The sequence below is a fragment of the Botryllus schlosseri genome, chromosome 7 (genome assembly GCF_051294905.1).
Source record: "Botryllus schlosseri isolate E-star chromosome 7, Bs_hap1, whole genome shotgun sequence".
Classification (NCBI taxonomy): Eukaryota; Metazoa; Chordata; class Ascidiacea; order Stolidobranchia; family Styelidae; genus Botryllus; species Botryllus schlosseri.
This window is the reverse complement of record NC_137242.1, coordinates 819,330-836,430: the sequence shown is the minus strand read 5'-3', so window position 1 is coordinate 836,430 and position 17,101 is coordinate 819,330. Positions and strand designations below refer to the sequence as shown.

The window sequence follows — 17,101 nt, the reverse complement described above, 5'->3', positions numbered from 1 at the left end:
CATTTCATTGTATGATTCATACTGAGGTCATTGTTCCACAGGCTGATTCAACCATTCTACAGAACACTCAAATTAGTTGAACAAATGCCATGACTGAGGGCCCACTAAATCAGCCAAAGTGGTCTTCCCCTCTATCGTCCTTTCTGATGAGAGAATGGGTGGCCTGTGTCGATAAGATAGCGGTTTTTCAACTTTCAGTTGGCGGCTTGCAATGCTTTTTCTGGTATCGTAACTTTATTTTTCTGAGGATAGGGCATAAAGCACAGTTTCGTCCACAATGTACCATGGATGCTTCTTCGACTCATTAAGAGCAGATTCAGCAACATCTTTATCCGTAGTAGAGTAACCGCCTATCTCCAGAATGAAGCGCAAGTCGTTTCCCGGCGCGTCACCCCAATGCTGCAGTCCAGCCAAGCAGGAACATAGAATAAGCTTAGAAACAAGTTCATGCGCTCCAGTTGAGTAACGCAACTTGACGAGTATTGCATCTGATCAGCCCACATGAACATATTCTGAGAATATTGAATAGTCCCCATCCACCTGACATGTGATGCATTTGCTTGATAGGTACTCTTGCCATATTCCATATTTGACTACCTCCTCATCGGTTTGAAGAAGACAATCCTGAGTTTTCGTAGTTTTAGGACATTACTCTTTCAGATACAGCAAATACTGCAGAACCTGGCGTAGAATAAGTAACTTGGAGAGAATAATACACTCAGATGAATATCCGACCAAATAATGACCAGACTTGGATATTGTTATTGGTCTTTGGTCTATTGTCTTTTCCAACGTTTCGGACATTCTTCTTCAACCAAATTCTAGTCTACCATCAAATTAGATAACTCGGTATCTTACAGTAACACTAAAATTGAGGCAAAGATTACTGGTGGGTCATTCCATGCCAAATCAACCAAATTTTTTTCAAAAGATAACCCTATGGTCATGGATTTTCTTCATATCGCACACAAAGGAAGACAGTGATCTCCTGATTAGAAAAAACTTGATTTTACCGAAATCGGATAAGTCGTTGAGATTTTATCACAGTAAGAAAAATACCACTTTTTGCGTTCATTGAACCATGTCGAAATGGCATTTCTGAATAACTTATTTTGCAATAATCTTTATACATCATGGGCTTGAGTTTTCGTGGGTGAATCAACGTTTTTGAGACCGCTGTTAAGTGAACTTTAAATGTGAACATTAAAATGCTGGATATTCCAAAAGTTTATGGGTCAAATGAGCAGAGACAGTTGGGCCCACAAAGAAATTAGTCATGCATGACGGAATTTTCCGGGCCGAATTGTGAAAAAAGGTATACTTCAAATTTGTTGAGTAAGGTATCATATGAAAGCTAAGAACAAATACAATGCAGTAATAGGAATCCCAATAGTGATTTCAAGAATCTAAGCAATGTTATAGCAAGAAAACACCCCTGTGTCTAAAGGTATTTTGGGTGGTATAATTTATACAGCTGCTTGGTTTTTGGTTACGTGATTAAGTATATTAATTAGCTAGAACTATCCATTTCATTCCATGGTGCAAGTGATATCAAACATTTAATCAAGCTATTATTCAGTCAAAGATATGAATAAGGAAACAGCCGACGGAGTGCCTAGTTCTATAATATACATAACATTTCACTGTAACATGTCCGAGTAACCAATACATAGACAGTCATGGTAAAATGATCAGTAAAAGGACAATATTCGTGCTACACTCTGATTCCCAGGCATCGTTAAAGAGGTATTAGTTGAAGCATTATAGTCATTACATTACAATACTTGGGGATATTCTTAAAAATATTTGTTCATTATCGGCTCAACAATTGGTCAAATCTCATACAGGTGAATTACATAGCCTACTGGTAGAGCAATCATTCTCTCGTCTGGCCAGTCGAGAACACTTGCAAAACATCAAAATTTGGCAAGCGATTTCACTGAATTGTGACAACGCCGAACAAGCAAGTTTATGCAAATCTGTTAACCGATTCCTACTAAATTTGTTTCGGGGAACAACTACAACATCTCCTATACAGCACCATGGTTGTAACCAAGTCGCAAGCTTCGGAGTAACAAGTCACTCTCACTTTCATAGTTTTGACTCGAGTCAAGTCCGAGTACAAGTCAGTGAGAAGAGTGTCGAGTCCAAGTCATAGGGTTGTTTCTCGAGTCCGAGTCCAAGGCATTGTGTTCGCTGTTCAGTTTTGAGTTCAATCCCGGTTCAACCCACTTTTTTTCAACACTGTTCGAGTGGTATAAAATGGCTTAGATTCATAATATCGTAAAAAGTAATTCTCGTATTTGGTTGATTCTTTCCATATCAGAACTCCTGAGTGTGCCTTTTGGGGTATTGGTATTGTTGTTTCGTAACACAAAATTCTAATTCATGAAGTTGAGTGTGGTGCAATTTTCGGAATGCAAAATTTATGCGAACAACAAAACATTGGTTGAACATTCAACGACCAAGCTGCGTTACAAGAAGAATCATTGAAAATATCATAGGATTACTTTACAAACCAAAATCAATTGCAAAAATTGCTTTATAATTCGTGTCAATATTTTGTATCTAACCGTTCTTTCTTTGAGCACCTCATCTATCTTTAAGATTAAATTACCAGCTATTGTTTAATATCAGAAAAAGAATTATATTAGGCCTACTTTGTTGCGCTTTTATGGTACTTTTCTTTGCACGTCACTAGTTGCTGTAATGCCACAAAATGAACGTAGGGTGAGATTGATTAGGTATGTGCTCCCAAATTCCATCTTCACCTTGTCACCATTTGGTGAACTATATTTATATTCTAGCTCACGAGATAGCGTGCCATTAGGAAAACTAATACCAATACAATCAAGCTTCTAGGTCATTGTACTTGGATATGACACAAAGTTTTGAATGATACGTCATTTTTGAAAAAATATGATTTTTGAAAAAATATGGTTTGGCCGCGGGCTGGGTGGTGATACGATATTGACCATTCTCTGTAAACAGTTTGTCATTCTTATACATTGTCTTTAAAACCGCAATTCGCGACCATTAGTCTCCATTAGTTTAAAACCATCTGAAAGTAGATAATTTGGTCATTTTAATCCTTACTAGTATGAAACAATCAAACTTGAATGGTCCAACAAATATGGTAATCACACTGAGTGTACAAGTCAGGATATATTATAAACATGTCAGCATACATGATATATTACATTGATGCCATGCAGAGATGGCACAGCCTGATTGCTGATTGATGTATCTATCTGGTCCATGATGAGGTTGCAGAATGCGAATTCATGCAAGAGGATATGCTTGTGACTAACCCGCAAATTTTACTACTGTGTTTGAATACAAAAAATGAAAATTTGACGTTCTCGACATAAAAAATGTCTCTACAATTGATGATTATCAATTATAATTCATAAACTTTGTGAATGACTATGAACATGAACATGAACATCGTGTTTCAAGTTTTTTTTTGCTTGAATGACTGATGAGGCACTGCCTCTTCTGACCGCATGCCCCTACCAATGCCAGTCACAAATCTCAATTTTGCAAACAATTTCAGCTATGCACTTGGAGGGGTGACGTATACATGTGACATTGAGCTTTCAAGAGGAATCTTTGCCACTTACAAAGAATAATTCCCATGGAACCAAATCATATGAGCATAGTGCAGTTATCAAAATTATATTTTTCCACCATGCACAACTCCTATACCGCCTGACTATTTGAACATTTCATTTATAGAAACAATGTAATGTATCTAAATGTTCTATGCACCACTCACCAAAATATGGAATATAAAAAGCTGGAATATAAAGTAAGCCCTGCCCCAAGCTATTACATATGCTTAATGAAGTATTAATCTATCATATATTAAGATGGTGTATAAAATATATAACCGAAAATACCTTCAGACACATGGAAAATATATGAATATAGTTTTCTTGCTATAACGCAGCTTAGATCCTTGAAATCACTACTGGCATTGCTTTTATTGCACAGTGCTCGTTCTTAGCTTTCATATGATACCTTACTCAATAAATTTGAAGAATACCTTTTTTCACAATTCAACCTGGAAAAATTCATCACGCATGACTGATTTTACTCCAGCATTATCTTTAGCCTCCCTTTTAACCCCAACCGGCCAGGTTATTATCATAATAAAAATATTCAAAATGAGTGTTAGGCTATGTACTTTCTGAAAATGTACTCCATTTAAAGCCACAGAGAAAGACTAATTTACAGTAAAATTCTAAAGTTTATGTTCAAAAAATCATACTTCTTAACGGTTGACTGAGCACAAAAAGTGCACTTTTTCAAATCCCCATAAATCCTAAACCGCTGAATGGATTTCCGCGAAATAACTTTTGTTCAATTTGAAATTGATCTATGTTACTTGGGAATTGCATTTGATGTGTATTTTGAAACACGTGGTTATCTGCCTCGGTTGATTTGGGCTGGAATTACCCTGACACAACATAATTACATACCTTTCAGTAACATTTACTAGCTTAACACAAGCTGAAAATATCCGCGCATCTGTTCTCGACTCAAACCACAGTTGTGCTTCTTCGGTATACAATTCATAACAAACGTGCAACCAATACATGTTTCCCATGAACAAGATAGATTGGTTGTACATGGTAAAACGAAGATACATCTGGCATTTATAGGACTGTATTTCAATACAGTTATGAAAACAGATATATTTCCCATCCCTACATAGCCGTCTTGAACTGATAACTTCACAAAAGCTCCAAACCAGTGACACGGTCAACACTACAGATAAAGATATGACGTAAACACCATGGTGAATCGTCAGTAGTAAGGAGAATTGACCCGAGGGGCTTCGCGGGCAAGGAAGATCGCGATAAAGATGACCAAAATCGCTTGTTAAAGTGTTTTTATGTACTAACTAAACTATCATTTTGAACTTTGCAAAATAAGTTTCCAAAAAAATGTCCAAATCTGAACAACCCTAATGAACAATATTCACTCGAAACAATATCACTTTTCCACTAAATCGACGTGTTATGCCATCGCTATATGAATGAGTGCCAGAATTCCAATACTTTGCATTCAAATCAACTCTGGCATCGCCCACTATTACTTACAAGGTAGGGTTATCATATTTTGGATTCGGGAAAGGAGGACACTTATTGAAAATTTTCAGAAAGAGAATAGTGGATCAAGTAGAATCCTGAAAAATGGTAAATTTTTCAGACTTCATGGTCGGTTGACTAAAAAAAGGCTAACTTTCCAGCTCAACTCCGAAAATACAGTTTTTCTTTCACACTCAACATTGGTTGACTATTTGGTTGAAATTCTTCTCATTCGCACAAGTACAAACCGTCACACAGGTTGAACAGCACTTTATGCTGTAGTCGTTTTTCGGGATAACAGTAATTTCTTATCCACAACACGAATACCACCAGTCAGGGTTCCCCATGAACATGACAAAATTCATGACATTCAAAATTGGTGTAGGACTCGGGTACCGTAGGAAAATTCATCATCCCTAACCAAAATCTAACGGTACGCAAACCTAACCTGAACCCACAACTCCGCAGCTGACCCTAAAACATATATATTCATTATATTGTAATTTTCCTAATCCCAAAACCATAATTTTACGATACCCTCAAACCCTCATCTTATGATTCTCCAACCTGAATGCGAGACCAATTATGACCGCTCTGAATTTCGAAATGTTCAGAGGGCACACTGATTCGTGATGGTAATGTTTTATACATAACATAATAGGACATGATCTGTTCCTGCCCTCAAGAAATAGAACACACTAGGCCCGATTAAGAGTCAAATCTCCTGACTGAAAATCGTCCGTGGAACGCGGTATCTACACCACCTTGGCGTGTAAGACATATTTCCTTAATAACATCTTCTGACAACCATCTGAAGTTCGTCCTCTGCGTGACTGCCTAATCGCGCCGAGCAAGTGCGCCGATGAAGTCATCGTGCCATGTAACGGGTTAAGAAATGATCCGGAGCCGCGGCAGCTGCAGCCGGATGTGTTTCTGGAAATTTCAATAAATTGCTGCTCCATTACGGTGGCGTTCTGAAGAAAACGGCTGCAGCCAAAAATTTTCTTTCGTTTTCCCCTTCAATTTGAGACCACATCATTTTTTGAGTGCAGTGCCCCTTTAAGCATTATTGCACGAGTTCATTCTCTCATTTGAGATACCGCGAAACTATCGCGTCTGTCTCGAATTGATTCAGACTCATATTACGCTACCTACGAAAGAAACTACGAATAAATTCTGTATTGAGAAATCTCTTGGTTAAAGGACTTACAAGAAAGTCAAGTATAGCGCAGCATTGCCTACAATCTACCAGGTTACGCTACTTTGCTACTATTCTTCACCAAACATCTGGCAGCAAACAAGCGCAGCCGTGCAACATTTCAGTACACCGGTTATACATTCTAGGGATTGCTGAAGGCAAGAAGCCGTGCAACAGCCGTCGGCAGCCTCTTGGTCTTGCTGTCGTCCTTGATCGGTCTCTTGAACTGTGACTGGAAAGATAAAATGGATCATCGTATCGAACATATGTCACTGACAGATGAGTACAATGATATTCACAACACACAACGATAGTATAATTATTGAGCTGAAATTCAGTGGCGGCTCGTCCTATAGGGCAACTGGGGCATTGCCCCACCTAAAATCATGTTCAATAACAATTCTTTACCATTTCTAGACGCACAACCACAGCGAAAATCGTATTATTCTTGTAACTGCCCGTGCCCATATATAGCGAAGTCTCTTACGTGTTTTCGCTTTGCGAATGCCTAGCCGGGGCATGCCCCCCCCCCCCAGGTAGCATGCCTACTTGGGAACCACAAGGTATCAAGATGGGATGAAATGTGGTAACCAATTGGGGAAACCAATCGAGACCCGTAACTTTTTAGCTCCAGATTACTGAGGTATTTTATGGGGTACTATGACGCAGACATGTGCTATAAGGCGGTGTTAGATAATCCCTACTCGTCATATAACTTTAACTTTTTTTTAGGGGGAATGATCGCGATCATTCTGATTTTAATACTTATAATTTGAATTTCAATACAGTAAAGAGGATAATTTCAAAGGGTGTAGTGCGTTTAAAGGGTATTACATTTAACAAATTTTTAAACAATTTCAATCTCAATTCACATTTCTACTTTCGTTTGTCTTCTTACGTTCGTCATCTTCACCTTCGTCCTTCCAGGCATCATCATTTTCGTCTGCTCACTCATCTCCACGGGTCCCGTCGTTGCAGTGTTTTTCAGCTTGTTCAGAATCCTTTTGATTCTCTGGTCGTCTTTTCATAGCGAGATGGTTCGCAGTCTTACGGATATTTTTCGCAAGATCTTTTTGATGATTTCTTTTTCTTTCTTTTTGCTTTTTTTCAGGTATTTATTTTCGGCGTCAAGACTCCATTTGAGGTTCAATATGATCTTTTTGTATATTGTCAGTGCTATCGTCATTATTTCGTTTTGGTCTTCTTTGTGATTTATAATGTTTGCTGGTTCGTTCAACTTCATGTCTAGTTCTTTCAGAATCTTCTTTAGGATACCGAGTGTCTCCACACAATTTGTAAAGACATGTTCAATTGTATCCTCTCTCTTTTTGCAGTATTTGCATCGGTACTTTTCGTGTCCTCCTTTTATTTTCTTCAGGAGATTTCGTCTCCTTTTTTTCTCGCCAAATAAATAACCTTCATTTGCCAAACGGTAATTCATTATTTTTTCCTTGTTTTTCAGGTATGCTCCGGTAGTCGAAGCTTCCAAGGTAAGATTATTCCAATTTTTTCCCGTTGCTTCTGCGACATTCTCGTAAAATCTGTTCAGATTGTTATATAATTTTGTGAACGTCGCCTCCGCCCATTGTTCTTTGCTCCAATTTAATTTATCTAGTAGGACTAAATCGTAATTTGTTTCCTTTTCGGTTTTCAATTTATGTGGTACTTCGTTTCTGTAGAGGTCTTCGTTGATACGTCTAATTTTTGTGCCTAGGTAGTATCGTTCTGTGTGTTGCCACAGTTCTTCTGGCTCTTCTATTTTTGCCAGATTTTTGAATCTTATTATTTGGCACGTTTCCACCAAACTTTTTGGGTATGGCACTTTTATACCCCATTCGACCTTTTTCTTGATCAGAGTCGATCTTTTAATGGTTTCGATCTTTTCCGGATCGTAAATGTACCTAAAGAACATTCTTTCCATGGTCTTCAATTCTTTCTTTTTTGGTTTGGTAATCCTCGCAGTATACATGATCTGTGAGGTTGCCAGGCTTTTCAAAATTAATATTTTCCCTAACCATGTCAATCTTCTTCCTCTATAATTTATTTTCCCTATCTTTTCATTCCAGCTATCCTGGATGTTATTCTTCCCAAATCTGTATCCTAAAATTTTTATTTGATCTTCTGATTGACTCTCGTATATTGTTCTTTCTATTTGATTTATCGCCTTGGTGTTAACTGCTAGTATCTTCGTCTTTGACTCATTAATGCTTTGCCCGGTGGCCTTTTCGAGCCTTTTAAGCACTTTAAAAAGCGTATCTAATGAGTGTCTGTCTACAGTCGTTGCAGTGAGATCGTCTGCGTATAACTGCGCCTTCATCTCGAAGCTGCCAATTTTAATTCCTTTTATATTCTTGTTTTTTTTTTGGATAGTTCTCGCCAGGGGATCCGCGCTTATCGCGTATAGCGTAGGGTTGCCATACGTCCGGAATTTCCCGGACATGTCCGGAATTTCACTGTTCAAACTAGCGTCCGGGAGGAATTTCTAAAATATGCCAAATGTCCGGAATTTTGACGTGGCCTCAAATTTTTTTTCGTAAATCAGCACAAAAACAGTATTGTTTGGGAATATTTATGCTGATGTATGATATTTTTCATCGCGCTTCGCGCGATTTACTATCACATTTATGGAGTTTAATATGGAGACTACCACCCTCGCAAAAACTGCCATAAAATATAAATAAAAACGACCTTCATTTACTGGAATAAGCCAAATTGTAACCACTGGATGTGGGGTGTTTATTGAGCTCGGTGGTGCGCACCGGCATAAAGCTGATTAACAAGCTTATCGGTAGGACATGAACATAACTGAACGATGTGCAATTACGCTCCCAGTATTTTCGAACTCATCATCCTCCACCAGCTCTACCGCTAACTCTGATCATGTGGGCGGGGAGTAGTATCTATAAAGTAATATATGGAACGACCAATATTATTGACAGAATTCATTCAAATAATTTAACGACCAGATGCATATAGAAACCAGATTCCTATAGCAAGCACCCCCCCCCCCCCCCTTCAGAAGTTGCATCGATTACCCTGTAGTGTGGGCTCAAAATCATTGTTTATTTGGGCGGGAGGGAGCTGAAAACATGTGCTTTCGGTCCCTGTTACACAACACACAGCAACATACTCCTGAATCGGACCGTGACCACCTCTGGTCTATGAGCAAAGCGTTGCTGGTTTGACGTCATAACTCATTCTGAAATCCACTAGTGGGCGCTAAAGAGTGTCCGGAATTTTGGTTGCTGAAATATGGTAACCCTAGTATAGCGGCATGCTCAGCGGGCATCCTTGTCTGATCCCGTTTTTGATGTCGATTTCCTCAGTTATTGCCGCATTTATCAGTATCTTACTCTTCGCATTTTGGTAAGTCATTTTGATGTATTCCGTAAAGTTGCCTCCGTACTGTACTTTATTTAGTATATTTTGTAGATAGCTGTGATTAATTTTATCAAATGCTTTTTCCTGATCAAATGATGTTAAGGTAAGTGGAATGTTTTTGTCCTTCGCATATCTTATTGCTGCTTTGATATTCTCTGCAGCGTCGGAGATTGATCTGTTCGGGATGCAGCATTTCTGGGTCGCTAGTATGACTTCAGGTAAGATGCTTTTCAGTCTATTTGCCAGAACTTTGGACAAGATCTTGTAGTCTTGGTTCAGCATTGTGATAGGCCTATAGTTCTTCAATTTACTCCGATCTCCTTTTTTGTAAATGAACTGCACCACTCCCGTTTTCCAGGATTGGCATATGTTTCTATAGAGCAGGGGTCGCCAACTCAAAACGGGTCGCGGGCCACTTTTCAAATTTCGTAGCGGCCGCGGGCCGCATGAATTCAATATCGATATGAAGTAGGCAACCACGTTTTAAAACTCTATGTCAGTACAACGCTGTGCTACCTAACATAGTCGATGGGCATAGTGATCACAAAAGAAGTAATATTTCATTAAAGGAATAAAAATACAACAGAATTTCACCGTCATAAATTTCATTGTATTTTGAACTCTGAGCTGTGCACGATACCTTGAAACGCTTTTTGGGGCTAGCGATATACGCTACTAGATGAAAGACCATCTCCACCTGAAGCTTGATCTTGTGAAGAAGCCCCAAGCCAGTGGTTCTGAAACCTTTTTAGACATATTCCGCTTCATGATACTGAAAATTGTCGTCCCCCCGTATTGTCACATCACAAAATGCATCCATAGAGCTAGAAATCCGAACGGATAGTTTAATGGCATGGATTGTTAAGAATGTTGATGACAGAATTCTATAATAAGAATTCGGGACTATACACAGAGAAATAACTATAACTATGAACTCGAGGTAAATCGCGCGGAGCGCCAAAAATTTTTCAGTTGACTGCAGCTCCGCGCCCCCTTCAAATGCTTTCACGCCCCCACAAGGCGACACGCCCCACACTTTTAGAACCACTATGCCCTAAGCCGTTTTCTAAGCGTCTCGCTCTTGGCAGTATTTCGGCCATTGCAGGTCAATTTCAGCATTTGCAAAATGTTTTCTTAGCTTTCTACCGAAATATCAAATCAAGTCGCGGGCCACAAAATATGACCTCGTGGGCCGCATGCGGCCCGCGGGCCGCGTGTTGGTGACCCCTGCTATAGAGGTACGCATTATTTAGTACTTCAGTCAGTTCTTTCTTGACTGTTGGCCAGAATTTTTATGGAATTCTCCGGGTAGTCCATCTGGACCAGGAGCTTTATTATTGTTCAGGCTTTTAACTACTACTTTGATCTCTACTTCCGAAATCGGTTGGTTCAGCTCTTGTTGTTGCTGTTCCGTTAGTTTCGTACATCCTAATTCATTGATAAATTTATGTTGCTCTTGTTCTTCTATTTGTTTTTCGCTATTCCACAATTAAAATTGACATACAGTAAATACCTGTTACCACTACCCACTGAAACCAATCTATACGGCAATTTGAGTATAACCTTTACGGTGGGTGAGTGGGGTCGTCATCATTGTTTAAGTCAGGGGTCGGCAACCTTTTGCTAGTCGCGGGGCAAATTTCAGGTGCACAACATTTTGGCGGGCCGGACCGGAATTTTTCTTAATACTATAGTTAACAGTCACGTCGGTATATTACCCTACAATGCTGTAATCTCAATCATACAAATCACAAAAAGAGCAAAACACATGTATTTACACTTCAACAACGCAGGATAAATGTGACACTTGGCGCAGCTTGCTTTGTGATAGATTTTCAACTTCTGGCAACAAGTCAGATGAAGCTAGAATCAGGCCATATTCAGAATGTGCGTTGGGATGCGTGATCTTAGCTTGCTCTTCGTGAATTTCATTGTTGAAAACTATTGTTCACATGCGCACGTGCTACCAAAAGTCGATGCTATTTCTTTTGCATTGTTGGTCAAGCTGGGATGAAGACCCATTTCAAGAACGTACTCTTTGTCAAAGTCAATCAGCGATATGCTCTTTGTATGAAATTTGTCATTCAATTCAACTGCATGGCATTTCAAATGGGCCCATTTGAGTACTGGGTAGTCAGAATTTATTTTGTACAGAACGAATGTCGGAAAAGTGGATGGAAATTCATTAATTAAATTTGTTATATCACAGTTACAAATGTATATAGTGCTGGTAGGTTTACTCTCCTCCAGTATAGGAAAGTGAGCTTATTTAGTTGTTTCCCCCTGAAGTTGCAAATTCAATTTGTTTAGATGTGACGTTAAATGTTTTACGAAAGCAAGATTAGATACCCATTTTCGATGACAAGATTATGAGTCGGCGATGTTTGTATTTTCAAGGAAAGTTGCTATTTCATTGCTCAGTTCATACACTCGTGCAAGCATCTCGACGTAACAAAGCATGTACCCGTTTTGCCAGTGACACTTGCAACCGACGGGTTTGCCCAAGACACAGAAAACTTCAGCAGAACGCATATTGCTTGGAATGCCGAACAGCTTCTTGTAGTTGAAGTGCTATATGTTTCGTTGTTCTTGTGTTTGAAATATACGTGACAAAGCAATGCTTATTGGGGTAGGCCTATCTTTACTATTGCTTTTGGGTCTGCATTCATTACAGTGGAACATATTGACTCAAAGGCTTTTCGCGTGCGCCTTGTCAGGAGTTAGCGACACAAGAGGAGCTTACTCAAATATAGACCTACGAAAACCAAATTGGCAAAATATGACGTAACAATGCAATAATAAAAAGGATCGCTAACAGCTGTACCGGTACTGCGGTAGTCATAACAAATTGACAAGAGAAAATCAAATCATACAAAACACAGACAATTAGCGGTATTTTATTTAATATTTTAGGATTGCATATATAGGCCTACTCTTTGTGCTTGTTATTGTGCCGTTAACTCATTGATGGGGGCACACGGGGGATCTTTGAGGTGATGGATTTTGCTGTGGTGAATGTGGTTCTGAGAGCAATATTCAAGTTCAGTACCGCCAGTAACATTTGAGGTATCTCTGCGTTTCTCTGAGAGCTATTAAGGTGATTAACATTTAAAAAGGGGTATTCTGCGACTCACGCAGCAGCCTGATTCTAAACCCGGAATATGACGAACCCGGACCATCTTGGGGCTCGTTCACTTTCGGACCAAAAACCCTTTTTCTCCGTAACGCTGTACTGAGTTTGGTCCGAAAGTGAACGAGCCCCGTAGGTGCGTGAATTACATGTTCCGTAATCATCATCAGTAAGTGGAAGAAAACATTATAAATTTTGACATTTTTCGAAGCAGTGCTGCATTGCAGATTGGAACTCATTACGAAACGGCGGGCCGTATTCTTGTGGTAACTAATCATTTCGTCGCGGGCCGGGCGATTTCGCTTGGCGGGCCGGATCCGGCCCGCGGGCCGTAGGTTGCCGACCCTTGGTTTAAGTGTAATCGTTGAGTTATATTTTCAACTGAACAAGACACATACAATGTACAATGCGATAAGACACAAAGCGATGTAATGAACAGATAGGAGGATCCCGACTGACGCGCAGTTGCCGTCCTTTTGATTGAGATCTACCTCGGCTTGGAGTGCCCGCCGTCACAGTTACTCTCGATGCTGTCCATTTTCGAGGCCACGACCCTTGCTAGTGCTTTCCATAACTTGTGAGTGCTTTCTTTCGTCGAGTCATTCTCGGGCCTCGTGGCGGAAGAAGAGGCGCCCGGACAAACCTCCAACGGGAATCGAAGCGGTGCCGCCCGATTCTTAGGCGCTTATCGTCACCACTACCCGAATTCAATTCATATGGAGAAAGTAGCCTGGTGATGGAATATAATTTGGAAATGTCCCAGCGACCATCATCGCAAATGAATAAATCGGAAACCGATTATATTATGACTTTACCATACAGATCAACAAACTTTGTTGTAGGAAAATATAAAAGAAGCATCGATTGGGGAAAACTACTCGGTCGCATGTGGGAACCGTATGGAAAATCGACACGTCTTCATTGACGAAAATCACAAGTTCAAATTATTTGATCACAGAAATTTTACGAGTAAAATTAATCCTGAGGTAAAAATAGTAGATACAGATAAGGGATAAAGGTAATGGGATCTACGCTAGAAAATTACATCGCACGCTGTGAGGAATTGAGTACTCTAGCAAAGGAAATTTAAGTTCACTTCAGTGTGACAAACGGTCAATTTTAAACAGTTCAAATCACATTGACGAAGTAAAGCATGGTAGGGGTTTTGAAGTTCGATGTTCGAGGAACCAACAGGAATCGCATAATAGCTAGAAAACATACGGAACCACCTTATTATTCGATGAAATAAACCAAATAACATTGATGGAAAATAAGGTTGGTTCCTGTGTGGGTGATATATGGGAAATCTAAGTTCCTCTATGTGTGGATTTCTCATGTATCAAGATGATTTGATAACAAAAACTCACAAAGTAAAACTCCCCCGAGTTCAAATTGATAGATTGCATTGTACCTATCTGGGATTGGTATGGTATAACCACGCATCTTTATGGATGGAAATCCCGCTTGGTTTCGATGTGGGTTACATGTTACTAACCCATTCCTATTATCCATCCCACCTAACCACTTAAATTCCACCTGGATACCAAGTGGGCGTGCTAGCTGGGATGTTAGTGGTAATTTCCTTTCCTAAGTGGAGTGAGAGCTGACTTGTCATTTATCGCTAACAGATTTTACGCAAAGCCTGTATTGGTCTCTATTGATTTTAACGATGCTCCTTACCTAGATCCCTCATAACCTTTTGCACGGTATGTCTTGATTTTAGTATCGAACGCTGTGCCAAGTCTCAAGGTTGACACTCAATGATTAGGGCAGTAATTTCGTTATCAAGGTCGAGTATAGTAGAGATGTGCGCTGATCTGACACTCCAGTATACAATTGGATAGTATATTCATATTCATATTGAAATGAACCCGAATATTTTCGGCTGACACTCGTCAGGGGTAATCGTCAGCAACTAGTAGAGAATAAGAAAGAACATTGTATATCAACAATCGTATCTGACACTTTAGCCTACAACACATATTGCGGATTTCACGCAAAATCCGGTGTATCTGTGCTAACGTTAACTGAGTTCCATACTGAGACAGATGATGAGATGATGATAGAACTGTTTACTAACATTCTCGGTTTGTATTCAAGTATTTATACTTTTATATTATATTCTCCAATGTCAATTTCACCGTGAAATTGGAGACCCCTACTGACTTTGCATGACCGTATCACTCATGCTTGACCGCCTTTTATCTTATCTCATATCTGGTTGATAGCACATGGAAGCCATAGTAAATGTACAGCAAGAAACAAATACGTATATATTATTCAATTGTACGTTGAAGTTTTGTACCGACATAAGCTCTCGCAAATGTAAATATCAAATTTCCCATCCTTAGCGTACTCACCGACATTCTGTTCTCCATGACTTGCGTCTGTCGGAATATACTTTCCTTCCGGGTATCGTTGTGGTTTATAACCCACTTGCGGAGGATGTTCCCCTTGGGGCGGGTAACCGCCCATCGGCTCACAATCCCCCTGTTGTGGTGGGTATGGTACCTGTTGATATTCTGGTCGAGGTTGTGGTGGGTACGGCGCTTGGGGCTGTGGGTATCCTTGAGGAGGTGCTGACGCCATTTTAATACTATCTATTTGTCCAGTAGTGATTTAGCTGGTTCAAAACGAAATGTTCGTTAATTTTCTGTAGACGTCGGAGCATGTCCTGTCCACATTCAAGTCGAAATACAACCTCCGTATATTATTAACAATTTTATCAGATAATACACCACAAGATTGAGGTACAATGAAAAGATAGAAAGGTGTCGAAACGAATCAGAAAAGATAGAAAGGTGTCGAAACGAATCAGAGTAGTCTTTGAAATCAGACACCCACCTGCATGGCCTAGGATAGGCCTGGGCAAAGTGCGGCCGGCCCGCGGGCCAAATGCGGCCGTCGAGCTATTCTGTGTGGCCCCCGAAAGGTTGCTTAAAATTGAAAGTATAATGTCTTTTTTTTAATGTTGCTGCGTGGACTAAAACTATAGGGTGTACAAACTGAACCGGAAATTCGGTTACTATCTAGCCTGTTCATTAACATGTCATGCTTACGAACGCAGCCTATCCGTACCGCACGTGCCTAATCCAGATTCAAAGTAAAGTCAATGTAACAAAGTTTTCCGTTGCATTTAAAGTCACAAGAAGTCACGAAACCTTCTTTGCTGCCATTGTCACATTATGCATTACATGGTCTGTGTTTAAAATTTTTACGTGAGGCGTTTCCAAATCCCTAAATCGTAAAACAAGTCAAACAGTGCCCGTGATGTTTACGAGTAGGACTATAAGTAGTATAAGTAATGTGCATTTGGCCCCCGAACACGATTTAACTTAAACAAACAAGAATGATCAATATAATAAGTATTGAAAGAATTAGCTCATTCTCAGTTTTGCAGCAATACTCGAGGGGAATTCCCTTCTGACTGTGCGGCAATTAAAAAAGGGGGAATAATTACCGATAGAGAGAAAACGAACAAAGAATCTGGATTGACCTTTGTACTCAGACATGAAACTGGAGTACTTCTACTTGTACTTTTCCACTCCTGACTCGGCCTCGCCTGACCTCTGGACACGAGACTTGTATATTTAGTATTTTTTTTAATGGGGCTTGATAATAGCTACCTGTACTGACCTATCGGTCCGTGGTCAATCCAAGGACGAGTCTTGGGAATAATTGCCCGTCAAATCCCCTGGATGACTTGTCGCTCCGCGTTTGATTCAATTTCGTGTACGGGGGGGGGGGGGTCATAGGAATAATTGCCGGTCGTGACGTCAGTATAGTTTACTTCTGATCCATGAGATCCTGGACGGGGCTTGATAATAGATGCCTGCCCTGACCCGTCGTCTCGTGGTCCAATTTCGTGGCTTGGGAGCAATAACCCGTCAAACTGGTTGACTCGTCGTTCCGCGGTTGATTCAATTTCGTGTACGGTGGGTCATAGGAATAATTGCCGGTCGTGACGTCAGTATAGTTTTCTCCTGATCCGTTAGATTCTGGTGCGTGTTTTAGGTGTCCATACGTTCGGCTGTGTAAAGTGATGCTTGTGGTCTGTCTCATACTGTCGTACTTGTCCGCCTTTTGCTTTTTTGTTGACTTAAATAGTGAGGAGAAATGATCTGTTATGATTATAAATATGTGTGTCATTTCGAGTCATACCGATAATCAGATTAAATGTAGTAGAAATTTGTATTAGGCGCCCCGACACGGATTGACTTAAATAAAGTAGCATTATGAATATATAATAAGTAATTAAACAAATAGCTGATTCTCAATTTTACGCGCACCAACGTG

General features: G+C 39.9%; 1 protein-coding gene and 1 long non-coding RNA gene across 2 annotated transcripts in view; both read left to right on the top strand.

The window, feature by feature from the left end:
* LOC145443086 (AH receptor-interacting protein-like) overlaps window positions 1-17,101 on the top strand; it is a 57,888-nt gene that overhangs the window by 12,152 nt on the left and 28,635 nt on the right. The window lies entirely within an intron of this gene.
* LOC145443211 (uncharacterized) lies at window positions 807-3,770 on the top strand. Its single transcript, XR_013916341.1, has 2 exons — window positions 807-2,140; window positions 2,173-3,770. It is a non-coding gene; the product is annotated as an uncharacterized LOC145443211 (long non-coding RNA).